This window comes from Peromyscus eremicus, chromosome 7 (genome assembly GCF_949786415.1).
Source record: "Peromyscus eremicus chromosome 7, PerEre_H2_v1, whole genome shotgun sequence".
NCBI lineage: Eukaryota > Metazoa > Chordata > Mammalia > Rodentia > Cricetidae > Peromyscus > Peromyscus eremicus.
Window position 1 is genome coordinate 15,391,729 of NC_081422.1, and position 10,718 is coordinate 15,402,446.

At 34.9% G+C, this 10,718-nt stretch overlaps 1 pseudogene; it reads right to left on the reverse strand.

Moving 5' to 3' along the window:
• Nucleotides 1–871: 871 nt before the first annotated feature.
• Nucleotides 872–4,521, reverse strand: LOC131914575 (olfactory receptor 7G2-like; annotated as a pseudogene).
• Nucleotides 4,522–10,718: the final 6,197 nt, after the last annotated feature.

Sequence of the window (10,718 nt, forward strand, 5' to 3'; positions counted from 1 at the left end):
CTATGCCTATCTGTTTTGACCATTATGTCATGTGAGGATAATTGTAACAAAACTAATCATAGGGCACATGGATGCCTTGACACATGGTACTGTGGTGTATGCTATCTTGGTTAATAATTTTCATTTATGAGGCTGATCTTCACAAACAACCATCTACCTCAAAGGTCAATATGTTTCTCTAAGATGTTGATAAAGACTAACACTATAAAAAGTCATAGAAGACTTCCTTCATTTTCAAAGTATATACTTACCCCCAAACATAGATATTGTAATGGAGCTGGCATTTTAAGTAAGTCATTATTCAGGATCTAGGGATGTGAATTTGAAGTTGAAGTTGAAGTTACAAATTCTACTATTGTGTTGAGGTTGTCTATTCATCTTTTTTATTGAGCATAAACCATTATTTTTCTAAAGTCATGAAGGAAATAGCCTAGAAAACTACACCCATATTCCCCAAAAGTGGATTATGGATGTTTGTCTTTATTTAGGTTGTTGATTACAAATTGTTATTGGTCATAGTCAATATCTTTCTAAAAGAAGAAAGGGGTGTATGATATGGAAATACAGGATATAGATATGATAGGATAAAAGGGTAGATTGTTGAACCTACTTTTAAAGAGCAACTTGTTTAAAATGTTTTATATTGGTATAGATTTTAGTTTATTGATGGAAATTTAAAGTTAATTTTGTTATTCTGTATGTATATTTCTACTCTTGTTTAAGGTATTATGTTTATATAACTCATTTAAATTATAATGGATAATTAAGAAATACAGATTAATAATTAGTCTTATATGATAGTCAAACTTATAGTCATGTCAAGTTTTTTTATAAATATATATTTATGTATACATAGATATAATTCAATTAGGTAGATAATCTTCAAACATTTCAAAGACCTACAGAATATGACATTTAAAATGTTTTAAAAACTTATACTTTCCTAGACAATGAGATACATCTGCTCCTGGCAGCACTAATTTACTTCAGAAAGATGGGCATCGAAGATACTCCATATGGAGTTTATCTTTTTCTTGGCTGAAATAGCCATTTGGGCAAGAACTTATTCTTGCCTTGACTGCTTGACAAAATGTAGTATTGACTGGACATGCAAAATCCATAGAAAGGTGACCACTGAATTTTGCAAGTTGGTCCTTCATGTTCCTGCTTCATAGAATAAATTGCCAGACATTCTATAGGACACAGAGAGAAGCAACTGAGAGACTCTAGGCCTGTAGGTTGAAGAATGGATGCCCCAATATTGCAAAAGAACTTTGGGTGACTGTCCAGGCAGCCAGGTGTCTCTGTAATTCTAGATTTTTGGAAGTTGCTTACAATGCTCTTCCTCTTTACTTAGATAATATTATATCATTCTGAGGTCTTTGATGTAGTTAAAAACTAGATAGTTATAATTTTCCCTGGTTATGATAAAAGATAAATTAGATATGAAATTTTAAACTCATAAATATTCAACAGATAGAATATTTTCTTTAATTTTGCCAAATACAAATAGACTAGATATTGTAACTGTAACTCTTGCTAGATAACTGTTTTGTTATATATAATTTTACTATGTTAAAGTTAAAACCTTCCTTTTGAATAGAAAGAAAAGGGGAAATAATAGGTGATATTTTTATGCTGTGAATATATGTTGCTCTGATTGGTTGATAAATAAAGCTGTTTGGCCAATGATGAGCAGAATAAGATTAGGTGGAACACTCTAATGAGAGAGAAAGGAAGGAGAAAGACAGAGCAGAGAGACACTGCTAGCTGCTGCTAGAAGAAGCAAGATGTAAAGTACCAGTAAGCCACAAGCCACATGGCAAAGTATAGACTTATAGAAATGGGTTAATTTAAGATATAAGAGCTAGCTGGAGAGAAGCCTTCCATGACCATAGTTTAAAAATAATATAAGCCTCTGTGTGTTTACTTAGGTCTGAACAACTGTGAGAACATGGGCCTGCAGACCGAGTGGGACACAGGAAAACTTTTAGATACAGTTAGCACATACTACAACCCCATATTGGTGAAAGACAGTATCCAAGACTTGAAAATCAAAATAGAATCCATAAAGAAAACACAAACCTAGGTAATTCTGGAAAAGGAAAGTCCAGGTAAGTGAACAGATTAGAGACTCAAGCATCACCAACAGACTGCAAGAGATGGAAGAGAGAATCTCAGGCACTGAAGAAATAGATCCATCAGTCAAAGAAAATATTAAATATTCAAAACTACTAACACAAAACATCCAGCAAATCTGGGACATCATGAAAAAGAAAACCTAAGCATAATAGGAGTAGAAGGAAAAGAAACTTGGCTCAAAAACCCAGAAAATATATTCAACAAAATTATCAAAGAAAATTTTTCTAACCTAAATAAGGACATGCCTATGAAGTACAAGAAACATAGAGAACTCCAAATAGTTTGGGTCAGAGAAGAAAACACCCTTGACACATAGTAATCAAAACACTAAACATACAGAACAAAGAAATAATGTTAGAAGCTTCAAGGGGAAAAGGCCAAGTAATATATAAAGGTAGCCCTATAAAAAATAATCCCAGCTTCTCAATGGAGAATTTAAAGCCAGAATGGCCTGGACAGATGTCTTGCAAACTCTAAGAGGCCATGGATGCCAGCCTAGGCTGCTATATCCAGCAAAACTTTCAATCAACATAGATTGAGAAAGTGAGATATTCCATGACAAAGTCAAATTTAAATAATATCTATCCACAAATCAGCCCTACAGAAGGTACTAGAAGGAAAACTCCCACCCAAGGAAGTTAAGTACACCCATGAAAGCACAGGCAATAGATAATCTCACACAAGTAAAATACAAAGAAGGGAAACTACCCCACACACACACACACACACAACAGCAACAAAAACAAAATAACAGGAATTAAGATTAACTGGTCGTTAATATCTTAATATCTCTTAATATCAATGGACTAAATTTGTCAACAAAAAGACAAGCTAACAGAATGGATATGAAAAAACGATCCATCCTTCTGCTGCACAGATGAAGCACATATCAACATCAAAGATAGACATTACTTCAGAGTGAATGGTTGGAAAAAGATTTTCTAACCAAATGGACCTAACAAGCAAGCTGGTGTAGCTATCATAATATTTAACAAAACAGAAATCAAGCCAAAATTAATCAAAAGAGATGGATAAGGATATTTCACAAGCATTAAAACAAAAATCCACTAAGATGAACTCCGAACTGTGAATATTGTGCTACAAATGCAAGGGCACCCATATTTGTAAAAGAAACCTTACTAAACCTTAAGTCATGCATTGAACCACACATGTTAAGAGTTGGAGACTTAAACTCCCCATTCTCACCAATGGGCAGGTCATCTAGACAGAAACTAAGAAGAAAAATAATGGAACTAACAGACTTTGTGATACACATGGACCTAACAGATACCTACAGAATATTTCATCAAAACACAGTGGTTAAGAAAAAAAGGTCAATGAAATTATTCCTAATGATATTCTGCTATACACATAGATTGGTGCCTAGCCTAATTGTCATCATAGAGGCTTCACCCAGCAACTGATGGAAATAGATGCAGAGACCCTCAGCCAAATATTAGGCAGAGCTCAGGAAATCCCATAGAAAAGGGGGAGGAAGGATTCTTTATGTCTCTATTCCTTAGGCTGCAGAAAAGGGGGTTCACCATCTGAGGGACCACAGTGTTTATCACTGAAGCCACTGATAACTTTCTTGGAGAATCAGTCACAGATGAGTTGAGATATACACCAAGACTTGTCCCATAGAACAAGGAAAAAACAGACAGATGAGAAGTACAGGTGGAAAAGGCTTTAGTTTTTCCTCTTTGGGATGACATTCTCAAGACTGAGAACAAAATGTAATTGTATGAAAAGATGACTCCACAGAAGGTACCACCTGCAAATACAAGAACTGCAATGCATGTAAGCAAGTTATTAATGAAGGTATCAGAACAAGAAAGCTGTAGGATCTGCGCAATTTCACAAGAGAAGTTTTGGATTTCCAAGTCTATGCAGAGAGTTGCAGCACCATCAGACTGTGGACTAGGACATCTATAATGCTAAACAAAAGGCAGATTAGGACAAACAGGGTATAACAACAGGGGTTCATGGTGACTGTGTACCATGAGGTTTATAAATGGCCACATAATGGTCATAGGCCATTTCTGGGAGGGGAAAATTTCCCATGCCAGTGAAACTGAGACAAAGCAGAGTTGAGAGATGCATTGTGTATAACTTATGGTATTGTTTTGTGCTTGAATGTTCACCAACATCTTTGGGATGGTGCTTATGCTTGAACAGATGTCATTAATAGACAAAATGGATAAAAAGAAATACATGGGGGTGTGAAGATGGAATCTGAGCAGGCTGTCAAAAGGATGATTAAGTTTCCCAGAATTGTGACATGATATATGGACAAGGATATACTATAGATTAGGGGTTCTAGTTCAGAATCATTTTCAGTCCAAGGAGATGAAATAACTGTTTGGTTTTCAGTTCCATCTCACTAGTAAGAGCACTGAAAAGACAGAGTAAAACACAATTAAAACCAATCCAAGTAGCAGTATCACTTGATTATCTGATAGAAACATATGTATAGATATCTTAATATGTAATTGGTAGACACCCAAACTTAAAGAACTTAAAGAAAAGAACTTCTACATTTAATCCACTCACCATGCAGTGCTTGGTCAGAATTCTTGTATACCTTAATGTACTCTCAAGACTGCTCCCAAACATGTGTACGAAATAATATATATGTCATGTTTATAGCAGCCTTATTTAAAAACCACAGGGTTTTTTAAAGTAATAAACAGTTCCTTTCCTTGATGGAGAAAAGGAACTAAGAAATGAAATTTGAGTGATTATGGAAGCAAAGCAAAAGTATAATATGTCAGTAAAATTACAGAGAGGGATCACCTAGGAAAAAGAGACCTGATTTTCAGCATTTTTTTTCTTTCTACATTTCACAAAATTCTCTTTCAAGATAAAAATCAAGCAAGATAATTTTCATTAAACCCAAATCTCACTTAAACAATAAGGAATAAAGATCCAATTAATACTAAAAAAAATGCTGATATATGAAGAAAGATCATCTCTGAAAACATAGACGTAAGTCATGTGTACTAAATAGATAAGTGTTTTTAAGTGAATTATACAGATTCTATTTCTGGGGGCTAAATAGCAAAGTTCATTATTGCAGTTAGTTACATCACTATCATTATTATCCAAGTTGTGTATATATTTAAAGATACTTGTTGTAGAATGTAAGTTGTTAGAATGATAAATCTCATGACTCTGGACTCCAACTTTCAATTTTATTTGAAAAATCTGACATCCAAAAAATACATCTGTTTTCTAATAAATTGCAGTATCTTTTTGAAATTAAAATCAAGCTGTTTCTACACAGTTGCTGATATTAAGATGGTATTCTTAATTTAGATGTTGATATCAATGTATTTCTTATATGTAGCAATATATAATACACATATAAAAGAAAATAAAGATATAAAGTACAAAATTAAGAATATATATTTTAACGTATCATTTTTCATGACCCTTAAGTTTTACTTTATATTTTTCACAGAATATTATAAATTGTATATGCTATCCATTGTGGCTATCAGTAAGATACCAGTAAGAAAATAGTTGTAAGAGCCAGGCAGTGGTGGCGCATGCCTTTAATCCCAGCACTCAGGAGGCAGAGGCAGGATCTCTGTGAGTTTGAGGCCAGCCTGGGCTACAGACTGATTTCCAGGAAAGGCGCAAAGCTACACAGAGAAACTCTGTCTCAAAAACAAAAACAAAACAAAACAAAAATAGTTCTAGTTAGAACTTTGGATTATTTTAAAAACATCACAAGACATTTAATATTTTCCCTCAAATACAATTGAAATATTAGTTCATCATGTATAACTGAAGTTCTGACTCAATTACAAAACTAAGAAAGAGATGTGCTATTAGAGTATCACCATTGAAAACATCCAATTTCTCCATTTATTCAGACCCTGTAAATCCTTCTCTAGGGTCCATCCAGGTAAGTCTGCCTGTTCCTCTCCTTCATCACACACTCTCTCCATCCAATCAAAACTATCCTACACTCCACATCAAGTACCCCAACCTAGTCTGTCCCCCTTGCCTGCTTTGTAACCAACTTCCAGGCTTCTGTCAAGAACCAAAAGTATTTTTTTCTGAGAATAATCCAAACAGAATGTCCATCCCTTCTGAAGTATACGTAAGATGTCTCAAAACTATACATTGGACTAGTGAATGCAGATCAACAAGAGACAGTCCAGGTAATCCTTTGCCATCAGGAAACACATTGAGGGGCCTCTAACAGGCCCCCACGTCAAATTCAGTTCAGTCATTTCCTGTCATTGTGGAGGAAACTCCTTCCTAGAACAATTAAAGAACCCAATGCCTATGATAAAAGACATACTGCTCTGGATGATAGAACAGCTTTAGAAAATAAAACAAAATTTCAGGAGAAACCATAAATCAAAATTGATAAAGGTTCAATTTGAACAAGAGAGACCTCTTAGTTAGAAGAGGTAATAGTTCATTAACCAGCATGACTATTCAATATAAATTAACTTATATGACTAGTAAATGCTTTTCATTTGATCAGATATAATTTGCAGTAAGGAAACCTCCCCAAAGTAAAAGGTTGGGTCAGGGTTTCGTTTTTGTCTTTTCAGGAGAATGAAGGCATCCAGCTAAAGAATCTGAAGACTACAGGACAAATGAGACATGTGAAGAAAAGAACAAATTATCCAGAATGTCCCAAGAAAAAAAGTAAATTGGCTTATATTTTGTCCTATATTTTGATATATAATTGACATATCACATTTTCAACAGCATAAAATTTCATAAATATTCCTAAATGTTTGCTTCTGCTTTTCTCTACAGACATATAATGAAAATGGTCTTTTTGTAGTCCCAGTTCATTTGAAAATTAAAGCTGGCTTAGGAGCTGAGTGTGGTTCTCTCCTTCTCTAAACCCAAGCTTACTTGGTAAAGTAAAATCCAAAATCTGTCTCCTGTCAGAAGAACCACCTGATGTTGGACAGAAGAAAACAAAAATTAAATTGTAACATGAATCTTTTAAAAGGTCTTATTAATTAATTTAAAAAAAAAACAGAGCCAGATATTGGGGTAAAAGCTGATAGAGAAGCAGAACAAGCCATAGCCAACCTCCCCTTGCCAACTCTTCAGCCAATTTTGTTTCCAAGAATCTTCAGACAGAAAGGCTCTGAATCCTCACTCTGAGGGTCTCAGTTGAACTGCTGCTCAGTTCCTGTCTCCTCACGCCTTATATACTGTTCTCCACCCAGCCAAGTCACTTCCTGGAATTAAAGGCATGTGTGCTTCCTAACCGAAGGCATGAGATCTCATGTGCTGGGGATAAAGGCATGTGCCACCACTGCCTAACTCTGTTCCCAGTGTGGCCTTGAACTCACAGAGTTCCAGATGGATCTCTGCCTCCCAAGTGATAGGATTAAGGTGTGCACCACCACTGTTTGGCCTCTATGTCTACTCCAGTGGTTGGCTCTGTCCTCTGACCCCCAGATAAGTTTATTAGGGTATACAATATATCACCACATTTCCCCTTTTTTGTCTAAAATAATAAAAGAAGGTTATAACTAATATAAGAAAGACTATATAAAATAAGTACCATAAGTATATACAACATATACAGGCAATAAATACATTAAAAATGTTCAGTCCGTTTGCACTTGACAAATTCAGAGAAACTACTCCATTATCTATCCTATCTTTGTGAATCCAAAAGATTGTATCTAATTCATGCTCTATCCTAACTTGTATTACTAACCAAAAAATATATTTTGATGTCTTTCAAACTTATACACTTTACACCTCTTTAGTGAGTTTCTTTTCTGAATTTGTTATAGAGAAAAACTGTAACTATCTAATCTTCAATTCCCTCAGAGACTCAAGAAGGAAATAATATTAACTGAGTAAGCAGGTAGTGCAAATAAGTGACTTCCAAAAAAAACGTGAGAAATGGACAGTCACTCAAGATTTCCTGCAACGTTGGGATATCCATCTTCGGCCTACAGGGTTAGCATATCTGACAGACTCAATCTGTTAAGCAGGATTTTCCAAGGGGCTATCCTACTTTGTCTTGGCAGGGTTTGACAGTCCTTTCTTTTGTATCCTGCTTGTCCATTTTGGACAGCATACAGTCAGCACTCAAGACAAGGGCACTTTCTTGCCCAGTGGCTAACTTTTTGCCACAAAGAAAGTAAACTCCACGTGGAGTTCCTTCAGTGCCCATCATCTTCTCTGAAATAGATTGGTGCTGCCAGGAGCACACATCTCATTGCCATAAAAAAAGAAAAAAAATCTATGTTATTAAAGCATCTTAAATGCCATATTCTGTTGATCTCTGAAGTGTTTGAAAATAATCTGTCTATATAAAATACATTTCTGCTTGACCTTGAAAACATACCTAATATGACTACAAGTTTGATTATAATGACTAACTACTAACTTACATTTCTTTATTATTCTAAATAGTTGGTAATAATAACTTTCAAGGACTAGCAAATTTGATTACATTGTTAAATGAGCTGTGTATGTACAATATCTTGAAATAGATTAGAAATATATATACAGTATTTTCTAACAAAATCGATCTCAAATTGGTATGAATATACATAATTTGTATGCAATATACAAAAATCCAATCCAAAGTAAAATATTTAAAACTAATAGTTGCTTTTTTAAAAGTAGGTTCAATAACAAATAACATAAAACAGTTGTGAATTTACTAAGTGAGATTTCACAATTGTGATCTTATTTAAGTAATAGAAAATATTTAGGAGGTAAAATGGATAACCAGGAATTTTTTATTTAAACTATAGTTTACATTTTTCTGTTTAAGAAAACAATTTGAAAATACTAAAGTGTAATAAGTTATAGTCTAATCCTAAACCATTTAAAATTTATACTGCCTTATGCAGCATAAAAAAATCTTAATACTAACATATCATCAGTATCAGAAATGTTCAATATTTTAAATAAACCATGCAAGCAATTTTTACATGGAACCTTAGTAATACATTGCCGGGAACCAGCCTCAGCAGTTTCGGGGGTCTAAAGGATGGGATACCTGGAAGGCGCAGTAACGACTCAGAGACAGTGTTCGTGCAAGCTAATAGGTCACTTCGGGCTTCTGCAGTTGCTGAGTAGCTTCTTTAGCTTCCTTTAGCTTCTGCTTTTGCCCTGGTAACCTCAGTCTTTTATTATCATTAAAATTATCATAAGCAATGGGAAACAGAAATAAAAGAGGAAATCACCCAATACAAAATATTGTCATGATTCCAAGCTTTTTTCAGATCCGGCCTGATAATGCTCCCTCCAAAAGACAAAGACCACTTAACAATAACCCCAGTAACAGATGTGAGAAGCTCTCTTTTGAGCTGTTTGCCAGGGCTGTCCAAATATAGAGTTTATTGCTCTTTCACTTGGCCACTTCCAAATGTGGAAGATAAGTCCCTATTGCCGAAAACACTGTATACTTCATAAACAGGGCTAAAAGTCCTCTGAGCTGGTCAGAATGTCTCTTTTTTGAGGACTATTTCTCATTGTACCCAAGGACACCACGTAATCTTCTAGGGGAGGTAGGCAACCAACAGTCATATTGTGCTGTGATGCCTATAAACCACATTAATGGCCAGCATGATAGGATAACCATTGTGCAGCAGTGTCATATAATCTTGGCAGTAGCCAACATCTCGCTAATTGCATTAAGACCCATTCAGCAAGAGGAAAACCATGCCTGGTACTGGAAACCTAGCAAAATGTTATAGATACTGAAAGATGATCTATAAGCACTACTTTACTAAACCAAAGTAATACCTAATGTAAATATTTTTTATGTTCTGTGATAAATGTACTCCTCATCTTATCAATGAAACTACTCTTTGTAACAAAACCACTACTTATGCACAACCAATCAAAATGAAGAGTTGTGGAGTCCAGTTCCAATGGCTACACCTACAAAAACACTTCTGCACTTAAAGCCCTAGGAATATTGTGGGATAGGTGGGAGAAAGAGTTTGCTATGATATGAACTGTTCCATCCATAACACCTCACAAACATGACTGCCCTTAGGTAAGGATGGCTTCTGCAACACTATATTATGGAACAGGGCATTCACAGTGAAAACAAAAGAGCTAGCATGATAAACACCTGAGGGAATTTGACTTTGTGTACTGCAGTAAGTAACAAATAGCCAAAAAATAACCAGAAGGCATGGGGACTGGGAAACTATCTTATCTGTTAAAGTGCTTGTGATAGAAGCATGTGGACCTAAATTTTATACCAGCATCAGAGCCCAAGTTCATAATGTTCTGTTGTTCCTGGTCAACAGTTTTCTATCTTACACACACATACATGCATGCGCACATGCACACACACACACATGCATATAATCCACACAGGCACATTTTCCTCATGAATCACAGAGTACTCTTGCTGTTTTAAATTGAGGCTTTTTAATTTTATGATATCTGGAAAACTGATGTCAATATTCACCCATAAACTATTTCCTGTATATGTTTGTATTATACTTATTAAAATACATATCACTATGTTTAGAGAATGTTATTTTTGCTTCTCAATATTTTCAAAGTCATTGATCAATGCTGTTTAGCAATGCCAGTCCATGCAG